The sequence below is a fragment of the Bubalus bubalis genome, chromosome 10, assembly GCF_019923935.1.
Source record: "Bubalus bubalis isolate 160015118507 breed Murrah chromosome 10, NDDB_SH_1, whole genome shotgun sequence".
NCBI classification, from domain to species: Eukaryota; Metazoa; Chordata; class Mammalia; order Artiodactyla; family Bovidae; genus Bubalus; species Bubalus bubalis.
This window is the reverse complement of record NC_059166.1, coordinates 103,582,831-103,594,121: the sequence shown is the minus strand read 5'-3', so window position 1 is coordinate 103,594,121 and position 11,291 is coordinate 103,582,831. Positions and strand designations below refer to the sequence as shown.

The 11,291-nt window shown below is 42.2% G+C and overlaps 1 pseudogene; it reads left to right on the top strand.

Moving 5' to 3' along the window:
- Window positions 1-8,948: 8,948 nt before the first annotated feature.
- Window positions 8,949-10,176, top strand: LOC102402554 (annotated as a pseudogene).
- The last annotated feature ends 1,115 nt before the right edge of the window (window positions 10,177-11,291 follow it).

Genomic DNA, 11,291 nt, shown 5'->3' with positions numbered 1-11,291 from the left:
TGGGTAGCTATCAGACAAAAGCCATTAGCACACAGAGTCAAATAAAGCAAATATTTGGTGGCTCAGACGGTAAAGAATCTGCCTGCAATGCAGGAGACCTGGGTTTGATGCCTGGGTTGGGAAGATCCCCTTGAGGAGGGCATGGCAACCCATTCCAATATTATTGCCTGGAGAATCCCCATGGACAGAGGAGCCTGGTGGGCTACAGTCCATGGGGTCACACAAGAGTTGGACAGGACTGAGCGACTAAGCACAGCATAGACATTAATTAAATAATCATTGTAGTTATGCCTGTTACATATGCTGTGCATGAAAATACTGCCAGATTTTGGTAGGGCTCATGGGTACTTAATGACACCCCACTCCAGTACTCTTGCCTGGAAAATCCCATGGACGGGGGAGCCTGGAAGGCTGCAGTCCATAGGGTCACTGAGGGTCGGACACGACTGAACGACTGAACGACTTCACTTTCACTTTTCACTTTCATGCATTGCAGAAGGAAATGACAACCCACTCCAGTGTTCTTGCCTGGAGAATCCCAGGGACGGAGGAGCCTGGTGGGCTGCCATCTATGGGGTCGCACAGAGTCGGACATGACTGAAGTGACTTAGCAGCTGCAGCAGCATGGGTACATCAAACTAAACCCATCACAGAAATGTAGCTCAAACAGCAAAAAATTGGCATGATGAATTTGGCAATGAGTTGTTTGGTCACACATACAAATGGGATTCCCTGGTGGCTCAGACAGTAAACCATTTGCCTGTAGTGCAGGAGACCTGGGTTCCATCCCTGGGTTGGGAAGATCCCCTGGAGAAGGAAATGGCAATCCACTCCAGTACTCTTGCCTAGAAAATTCTGTGGACAGAGGAGGCTTAGGGCTACAGTCCAAGGGGTTGCAAAGAGTCAGACACAACTGAGAAACTTCACTTCATGTACAAATCAGGTTGTTCTTGTGGAGGATCTAGTGACCAAGAATTTTTACTTGGAAAATTATTCTGCCCACTAATTCGACCTCCTGATGGATGGAAAAAAGGCTCTCATGACTTTGTTCTAACAACCCTGACAGGGAAACAATGAAGGCTGCTTCTCTCATCTATCATTTTTCTTTCTTTTTTTTTTAATTTATTTATATTAATTAGAGGCTAATTACTTTATAATATTGTAGTGGTTTTTGCCATACATTGACATGAATCAGCCATGGGTGTACATGTGTTCCCCATCCTGAACCCCCCTCCCACCTCCCTCCGCATCCCATCCCTCAGGGTCATCCCAGTGTACCAGCCCCGAGCACCTTGTCTCATGCATTGAACCTGGACTGGTGATCTCTTGCACATATACATGTTTCAATGCTACTCTCTCAAATCATCCCAGTCTTGCCTTCTCCCACAGAGTCCAAAAGACTGTTCTATACATCTGTGTCTCTTTTGCTGTCTCACATACAGGGTTATCATTACGATTTTTCTAAATTCCATATATATGCGTTAGTATACTATATTGGTATTTTTTTTTCTGGCTTACTTCACTCTGTATAATAGGCTCCAGTTTCATCCACCTCATTAGAACTGATTCAAATGTATTCTTTTTAATGGCTGAGTAATATTCCATTGTGTATATGTGCCACAGCTTTCTTATCCATTCATCTGCTGATAGACATCTAGGTTGCTTCTATGTCCTGGCTATTATAAACAGTGTTGTGATGAACATTGGGGTACGTGTGTCTCTTTCAATTCTGGTTTCCTCGGTGTATATGCCCAGCAGTGGGATTGCTGGGTCATATGGCAGTTCTATTTCCAGTTTTTTAAGGAATCTCTACACTGTTCTCTATAGTGGCTGTACTAGTTTGCATTCCCACCAACAGTGTAAGAGGGTTCCCTTTTCTCCACACCCTCTCCAGCATTTATTGCCTTATTCATTTATTGCATTATTCTCATGACGTGCTCAGCATATAGGTTAAACAAACAAGATGGCAAGAGAGAGCTCTGTAGTACTCCTTTCTCAATCTTGAACTCATCAATGGTTCCATACAGGGTTCTATCTGTTGCTTCTTCACCCGCATACAGGTTTCTTAGGAGACAGGTAAGATGGTCTGGTATTCCTGTATCTTTAAGAGCTTTCCACAGTTTGTTATGATCCACACAGTCAAAGGCTTTAGCATAGTTGATGAAACAGAGGTGGATGTTTTTCTGGAATTCCCTTGCTTTCTCTATGATCCAGAGAATGTTGACAATTTGATCTCTTGTTCCTCTGCTTTTTCTAAGCCCAACTTGGATATCTGGAAGTTCCTGATTTGCACAACGCTGAAGCATAACATGCAAGATTTTTAAGCATGACCTTACTAGCATGGGAGATGAGTGCAACTGTCCGATGGTTTGAACATTCTTTAGTACTACCCTTCTTGGGAATTGGGATGAGGATTGACCTTTTCCAACCCTATGGCCACTGGTGGGATCTTCCAGATTTGCTGACATATTGAGTGCAATACTTTGATGGCATCATCTTTTAGGGTTTTGGATAGCTTTACTGGAATTCCATTGCATTCACTAGCTATATTGAGAGCAGGGCTGCCTAAGGCCCACTTGACTTGCCACTCCAGAATGTCTGGCTCTGGGTGACTGACCACACCATCGTGGTTATCTGGTTCATGAAAATCTTTTTTGTACACTTCTTCCATCTCTTCTTGATCTCTTCAGTGTCTACTATGTCTCTATCATTTCTGTCCTTTATTATGCCCATATTTTGGCAAAATATTCCCTTGATATAACCAATTTTCCTGAAGAGATCTCTAAGCTTTCCCCTTCTGTTGTTTTCCTCTATTTTTATGTACTGTTCATTGAAGAAGGTCTTCTTGTCTCTCCTTGCTATTCTTTGGAACTCTGTCTGCATTTAGTTGGATGTACCTTTCCCTTTCTTTCTTGCTTTTCACATCTCTTTCCTCAGCCATTTGTAAGTCCTCCTTAGATAATCACTTTGCCTTCTTGCTTTTCTATTTCTTTGGGTTGGTTTTGTTCACTGCCTGTACAATATTACAGACCTCCGTCCATAGTTCCTCAGGCACATTGTTTACTAGATCTAATCCCTTTAATCTATTCATCACCTCCACTGCATATTCATTGAGGATTTGATCTAAGTTGTACCTAGCTAGCCAATATTTACATTGGTTAGAATGGGGCCAATTTAATTTTTCTTCAGTGTTAGTTGACTCTTTGACCTGAATGAATTAATTACAATGTATTCTAATAATGACTTAATCCTGCTCAAATTACCCTCAGTTTTTGTGTGTGTGTGTGTTTTTATCTTATTTTTAAACTTTACATAATTGTATTAGTTTTGCCAAATATCAAAATGAATCCGCCACAGGTATACATGTGTTCCCCACCCTGAAATTGATAGCATTGTCTAAATTTATGCTTGCTTTTCTTTCTATATCCTTTTATTTTACCATCCAGCTTCAAAAGTAGAAGCCTGCTATTATTTCCCACCTCATTCTATTTTTCCTGTCTATTGAGTAGCTTTAATTCCTATTAATCTTTATTTTCACATTAATCTGCTTCTTTACATTTAATTAATTACACTTCAGGATTTCTTCTTGGGACTTTCCTGGTGGTCCAGTGGCCAGGACTCTGGGTTCCCAGTACAGGTGGCCCAAGTTCCATCTCTGGTCAGGGAACTAGATCTTGCTAAGATTCGGCACAGCCAAATAAATAAATAAATAAAATTTTTAAAATTTCTTCTTAGGCATTGAATTTTTGTACCCATCCATTTATTACTTATAGTCTGTGTGTATTACAGATTTATCTGTATAAGAAAGAAGTACTAGAACTTAGTCAAAAAGAGGCATGGACAAGTTTGCAGAAATTGACTTTCACTTTTAATAATGGGGGGAAAGCAGGGTTGTGATTGATAGTCAATTGCTATCATCTCTAAATATGTCTTTATTACTGATTTTAACCACCAAATCTAGACTTTCCAGAAGGATTACAGCTTGTTTACTTCATTTCTTGGCTAAGGTTGGGAGCTACATTTCCTAGAATCCATTTTACTATATGGTTCCAGGCTAGAATTGGACACAAGAATTTGTATGAGATTTGGAAAAATGACAGAAATTGAAGCTTTAATGGTCATTGCTGTCAGACTAGGTGACAGTAGAGACAGAGGTGTCTGATGAGCCCCACGTTTTCCTGTCTCGTCTGTTGCCTCTTCCACCTGCTGGGCCACTGGTAGCCCCTGACCCACCATAGGACACTTAGATGCAGACCCAGAGGTGACAGCCACACAAAGTCAACTATTTCCCCAGTGGTGACACTTGAAGAAATCTTTCCACAAGTACTCTTCCTGCAGTCTCACTCTGGCAAGCAGTTGTGTTTATTTTGTTGAATTTCCCCACCATCTTCAATTTGTCCCCTCACACCAGTGCTTCACATGGAATGTTTGGTACCTATTTCTCTGATCCTGTCTTCCTTTCCAGACTTTCACTTTTGCAACCCTACTTATGTTTGTTTGAGGTCTAATTGTTATAATAAATCCCTTCTTCTCTTTATATTTGCAGTGGCTCTGTTTTCCTACTGATGCACTTGGGATCTTTTTGCTCTGCCATCTTCAACAACATCATAGCTGCAAAATGGCCAACAACCACCAAGCATTATGCCTTCACAGGACATTGCCAAAGCATGAAGCAGGAGTATTGGTGCTAAAAAAAATCTATCTCCTTACATTCTTCTCCTCTTTCATGGAGGAAAAATTTTATCTCTGCAGAACTCCCCATCAGTCTCATCAGTCAGAACAGAGTCGTGTATCTTCTACTGATCACTGACTGACATAGGGGCTGCAGGCCATGACTGGCTTGGACCTATCCTTGGCCGAATATCAGGATAACTTAGAAAGCTTTCAAAACATGCTTTCACCTGTGCCCAACTTGCAGAGATTCTCTAGATTTAATTGCTCTAGGGTGGTGCCCTGGCATTAAATTAAATATGCAGCCATGGTGGAGAACAACTGCTTGGATCAAACATGATTCATTTGTTGGATCTATGGCACAATAAACAAAATCAGAGTTCTGTATAAGGTAGAAGGATTAAATGGCTGTGGGAAAGGAAATCAAGAATGTCTTAGGATTTTTTTTAATCCATCTAGATTATCTCATCTAAGATAGCTAGAAATATGACTAAAATTACATCTGACTTGCATCATATAACATCACTAAGCACTACCAGATTCTACATTTAATGTATATGTTCCATTTTGACTAACTTTAGGAGTGGCATAGGGCTTCCCTCATAGCTCAGTTGGTAAAGAATCCTCCTGTAATGCAGGAGACTGTGGTTCAATTCCTGGATCAGGAAGATTCACTGGGGAAGGGATAGGCTGTTGTTGTTCAGTCGCTAAGTCATCTCTGACTCTTCTGTGACACCAAGGACTGCAGCCCACCAGGCTCCTCTTCCATGGGATTCTCCAGGCAGCAATATTGGAGTGGGTTGCCATTTCCTTCTCCAAGGAATAGGCTACCTACTCCAGTATTCTTGGGCTTCTCTTGTGGCTCAGCTGGTAAAGAATCCAGCTTCAATGCAGGAGGCTTGGGTTGGAAAGATCCCCTGGAGAAGGGAAAGGCTACTCACTCCAGTATTCTGGTCTGGAGAATTCCATGGACTGTATAGTCCATGGCCAAAGAGTCGGGCAAGACTGAGCAACTTTCACTTTCTAGGGATGGCATAGAACAGCTATTCTCCCATCTGTTAGCTACTTGAGGCAAAGCAGTCTGAACCCGCTCCCAAACCAAGTTACACAAGGGTCAAGCTACACACAGACTCCTCGGTGGGGCACATACAATTTTGAAATAAATGTACAAATCACTTATCAAGAGAAATCTTAAGTGATTTCCAGAAATTTCCTAGTCATGTCAAGGATTTGACTAGTGGTATTCCAGTCAGATAAACTATAAAATGCTAAGGGAGTCCCAAGATTGGACATTGATCAGAATATTCCAGTCTAGCTGCTGCTGCTGTGGCTAAGTCACTTCAGTCGTGTCCGACTCTGTGTGACCCCATAGACAGCAGCCCACCAGGCTCCCCCGTCCCTGGGATTCTCCAGGCAAGAATACTGGAGTGGGTTGCCATTTCCTTCTCCAATGCATGCATGCATGCTAAATCGCTTCAGTCATGACCGATTCTGTGTCACCCTATGGACAGCAGCCCACCAGGCTCCTCCATCCACAGGATTCTCCAGGCATGAATACTGGAGTGACTTGCCATTTCCTACTCCCCAGTGCAGCTATATCTTTGTTAAAAATGCTTTTGCTAAGAGCTGCATGGAGGGAAAATAGCTTTGAATGTAATAAAATGTGCATTTTAAGAAGAAAAGGAAATACACCAGGTCCTTAGTTTTGCAATCTAATCAGTATTAAAATTATTAGTCACTGTCACATGCATTCCAGGGATCTATCAAATCTAAAGTATTGATTGGTTTATATACCTCATAGTCATCTACATCATAACTTTTTTTCCTGTGCAATATTTTTTAGAATTTATTTTTTAATTGAAGAATAATTGCTTTACAGAATTTTCTTGTTTTCTGTCAAACCTCAACATGAATCAGCCACAGGTATATGTATATACCCTCCCTTTTGAATCTCCCTCCCATCTCCTGCCCCATTGCACCATTCTAGATTGATACAGAGCCCCTGTTTGAGTTTCCTGAGCCACTGGCTATCTAGTTTACATGTGGTAATGTAGGTTCCATATTACTCTTCCCATACATCTCACCCTCTTCTCCCCTCTCTTCATGTCCATAAGTTTAGTCTCTATGTCTGTTTCTCCATTGCTATCTTGTAAATTCTTCAGTACCATTTTTTTAGATTCCATATATATGCATTACAATATGGTATTTATCTTTCTATTTCTTGCTCATTTCACTCTCTATAATATGTTCCAGGTTCATCCGCCTCATCGGAACTGACTCAAATGCATTCCTTTTTATGGCAGAGTAATATTCCATTGTGTATATGTACCACAACTTCTTTATCCATTCATCTGTCGATGGACATCTAGGTTGCTTCCATGTTCTAGCTATTGTAAATAGTGCTGCAATGAACAATGGGATACATGTGTCTCTTTCAATTTTGGTTTCCTCAGGGTATATGTCTAGGAATGGGATTGATGGGTCATATGGTGCTTTTATTCCTAGTTTTTAAAGGAATCTCCATACCTCTTTCAAAGTGGCTGTATCAATTTACATTCCCACCAACAGTGCACTAGCATTCCCTTTTCTCCACATCTTCTCTAGCATTTATTGCTTGTAGACTTTTTGATGATGCATAGTTTTTGATATACAAGTTCTCAAAGGATTGACAAGCAAAGTTCACCATTGTTTTTTCCTTAAAGAAATCATGCTTAATCAGTACTTGAATGTAGGAGCTGCTTCAGGCTGCTGTTTACTAAGGTGACAAGTTTGCTCAGAAGGAATATTGGTTTTAAGATATTTATGCTTGCTTATTTAATCATTAATTGATTTAAATTTAAAAATTGAAGTATAGGTGACTTATCATGTTAGTTTCAGGTGTAGAACATAGGGGATCCAAAATGTTTATAGATTACATCTACATATATATACATATATATATGGCCTATCTTCTTTATCCATTAATATATAAATGGGCACATAGATTGTTTCCACATCTTGGTTATTGTTATAAACATTGGGGTACATGTATTATTTTGAATTTGTGTTTTCATTTTTTCTGAATATATATCAATTTTCTGGAATTGCTGGCTTAAAACCCAACATTCAAAAAACAAATTTCATGGCATTCAGTCCTATCACTTCATGGCAAATAGAGGCGGAAACAATGGAAAGAGTGACAGACTTTATTTTCTTGGGCTACAAAACCACTCTGGACAGTGACTGCAGCCGCAAAACTAAAAGACACTCTTTGGAAGAAAAGCTATGGAAGACCTAGACAGCGTATGAAAAAGCAGAGTCATCACTCTGTCGACAAAGGTTTGTATAGTCAATGCTATGGCTTTTCCAATAGTCATATATGGATGTTGGTGTTGGACCATAAAGAAGGCTGAGTGCCAAAGGTGCTTTCAAGCTGTGGTGTGGGAGAAGACTCTTGAAAGTTCCTTGGACTGCAAGGCGATCAAACCAATCAATCCTAAAGGAAATCAGTCCTGAATATTCACTGGAAGGACTGATGCTGAAGCTGAGGCTCCAATACTTTGGCCACCTGATGCAAAGAGCTGACCGTTAGAAAAGACCCTGATGCTGGGAAAGATGGAGGGCAAGAGGAGAAGGAGGCAACAGAGATTGAGATGGTTGGATGGCATCAACAACTCAATGGACAAGAGTTTGAGATAGTAAAGCACAGGGAAGCCTGGCATACTGCAGTTCATGGGGTTGCAAAGAGTTGGACATGACTTAGTGACTGATCAACAACATGGTAATTCTATTTTTAGGTTTTTTTAAGGAACTTCCATACTTTTCTCCATAGTGGCTATAACAATTTACATTCCCACCATCAGTGTATGAAAGTTCCATTTTCTCCACATGCTCACCAACAGTTGCTTTTTCTTGCTGTTTTGATAATAGGACAGTCAGAGAAATTTGTATAGTGATTGGATTCTTGATCTCATTGGATGTTTGATTATCTTGAACAATTATTGTTAATTTTTAGGTGCAATAAAGATGTTGTGGAATGTTTAGAAAAGATAAATTATCTTTCAGCAATGCAACCAAAATATATTCAGATGAAATGATATTATATAAAGAAATTGGAGAATGGCCTCGGACACCCAGGCAGCCCCTGACGTGTCGGGGAGGAGCTGGGCGCGGAGGTACGTGGAGTGGAGCTCAAGGCTGCGGAGGCGAGAGGAGCTGAAAGGCTGGGCTGGCCTGGCCTGGCCGGCAGAGCAGAGACGTCGGTCGAGCGGAGGTGAACATGCGCTTTTGACACATTGGAGGCTTTCTTGATCATGGATGGTGAAGATATACCAGATTTTTCAAGTTTAAAGGAGGAAACTGCTTATTAGAAGGAACTTTCCTTGAAGTATAAACAAAGCTTCCAGGAAGCTCGGGATGAGCTAGTTGAATTCCAGGAAGGAAGCAGAGAATTAGAGGCAGAGTTGGAGGCACAATTAATACAGGCTGAACAGAGAAATAGAGACTTGCAAGCTGATAACCAAAGACTGAAGTATGAAGTAGAAGCATTGAAGGAGAAGCTAGAACATCAATATGCACAGAGCTACAAGCAGGTCTCAGTATTAGAAGATGATTTAAGTCAGACTCGGGCCATTAAGGAGCAGTTACATAAGTATGTAAGAGAGCTGGAACAGGCCAATGATGACTTGGAGCAAGCAAAAAGGGCAACAATAGTTTCACTGGAAGACTTTGAACAAAGGCTAAATCAAGCCATTGAACGAAATGCATTTTTAGAAAGTGAACTTGATGAAAAGGAATCTTTGTTGGTCTCTATGCAGAGGTTAAAGGATGAAGCAAGAGATTTAAGGCAAGAACTAGCTGTTCGGGAAAGACAACAGGAAGTAACTAGAAAATCAGCTCCCAGTTCTCCAATGCTGGACTGCGAAAAGATGGATTCTGCTGTCCAAGCATCACTTTCTTTGCCAGCTACCCCTGTTGGCAAAGGAACGGAGAACAGTTTTCCTGCACCGAAAGCTATACCAAACGGTTTTGGTACCAGTCCACTGAATCCTTCAGCTAGGATATCGGCACTGAACATTGTGGGGGATCTCTTACGGAAAGTAGGGACTTTAGAATCCAAATTAGCAGCTTGCAGGAATTTTGCAAAGGACCAAGCATCACGAAAATCCTATATTTCAGGGAATTTTAACTGTGGGGTGATGAATAGCAATGGCACGAAGTTCTCTCAATCAGGGCACACGTCTTTCTTCGTAGCCGCTTACACGGCAGTAAACGGCTTTGACCCTACTCCTTCTCCTCCTGGTCTGGGCTCCTCGCGCCCGTCGTCAGCACCGGGTATGCTGCCGCTCAGTGTGTGAGTACCCAGCCTCCAGCTGGGGGCTCCTGCCCCGCTCCAAGCACCAGGACACCCACGCCTCACCCCTCGGTGCCTGGGCCCAGCTCCTGCCCCTCCGCCCGCCTCCCCACGGCTGGCAGAGGGCAGGCTGCATGCAGTGGCGGCTGCTGGGCCCTGTCCGGCTCCAGGACTCTGCGCGGTATCAATACTGGCTATTTTCTCTTCTCGCAGTAGTGCCGTTGGTTTCACATGATGGCACTTTCGTGGGTCACAAGGTGATACATGCGTGTATTACTCGGTCACTGGATGCAGAAGTACCCATTCATCACAGCATCTCCTAGCCCCGCCCTGCTGTACTGATAGGATTTAGTTGTGTTTAGGACATTGCAGATCTTCTAGAAGTTCTTCCCCAAATCAGGTCAACTTTTGGTCTCCTCCTGAGCTCTCAGCCAAGCGTCTCCAGTGCTGATGATCATGTGTTCCCCCCACCCCCCAGGTTGAGCCTGTGGCTGGTGAAGTCAGGAAGGCCATTGAACTAAGGAGCATTTTCTGCACCTTCTGGTTTTACTTTCTCAGTTACCATTCCATAGACTTGCCTCCCCGAGCAGCCACAAAGGCCCGTCTGAGATAGCAGGAGCTTTGGGGCCTGGGTACTCTCAGGGCTGGGCCCTGCCGTCTCCTCCTCCACTGCCTCAGACTTGGGGGAGGGGGTGGCGGCCGCCCCCTCAGCAGCTCTCTGGTCCTTCAGTGAAATGACATCTTCAGAGTGCTTTTGTTTTGTCTCCGGAGGGCCTGTCCTGTTGTGTCAGGAAGGGTTGTGTGGCCTTATTCCAGGGGCCGGCTGGCGCCAGCTCTGTGGGGCAGACTGACCATAAGTGGTCCTCCCTGTGCATCCTTTGATTACTCTCATGCTGCATTTACTGTTTACATTTGTTTTATTGTACATAGGTTTGTAAACATTATTGCCTAAGATATTTGTATATAACTTGGGCTTTGTAGCTTTTATTTATTCAGAACTCATATGGCATGTTAAAGACTTACGATGGTGTCCTACTCCAGGCAGCTGTATAGGGTCATCATGTGGTTAAAAAAAATACTTCCCCTCGAAAAAATCTTTTAATGTGGAAACAATAAATTTCACAGAAAAAAAAATGAAATTGCTTCAAATAACCCAGTGTTTATTTGACTTTATGCATAGACATCTTCAAATGGTCAATACCAAAGTTAAATTGTTTGCATTCTTAGTAGCCTAAAATGGAGAAGCTGTATACAGTCAGCAAAAACAAGATGGGGAGCTGACTGTGGC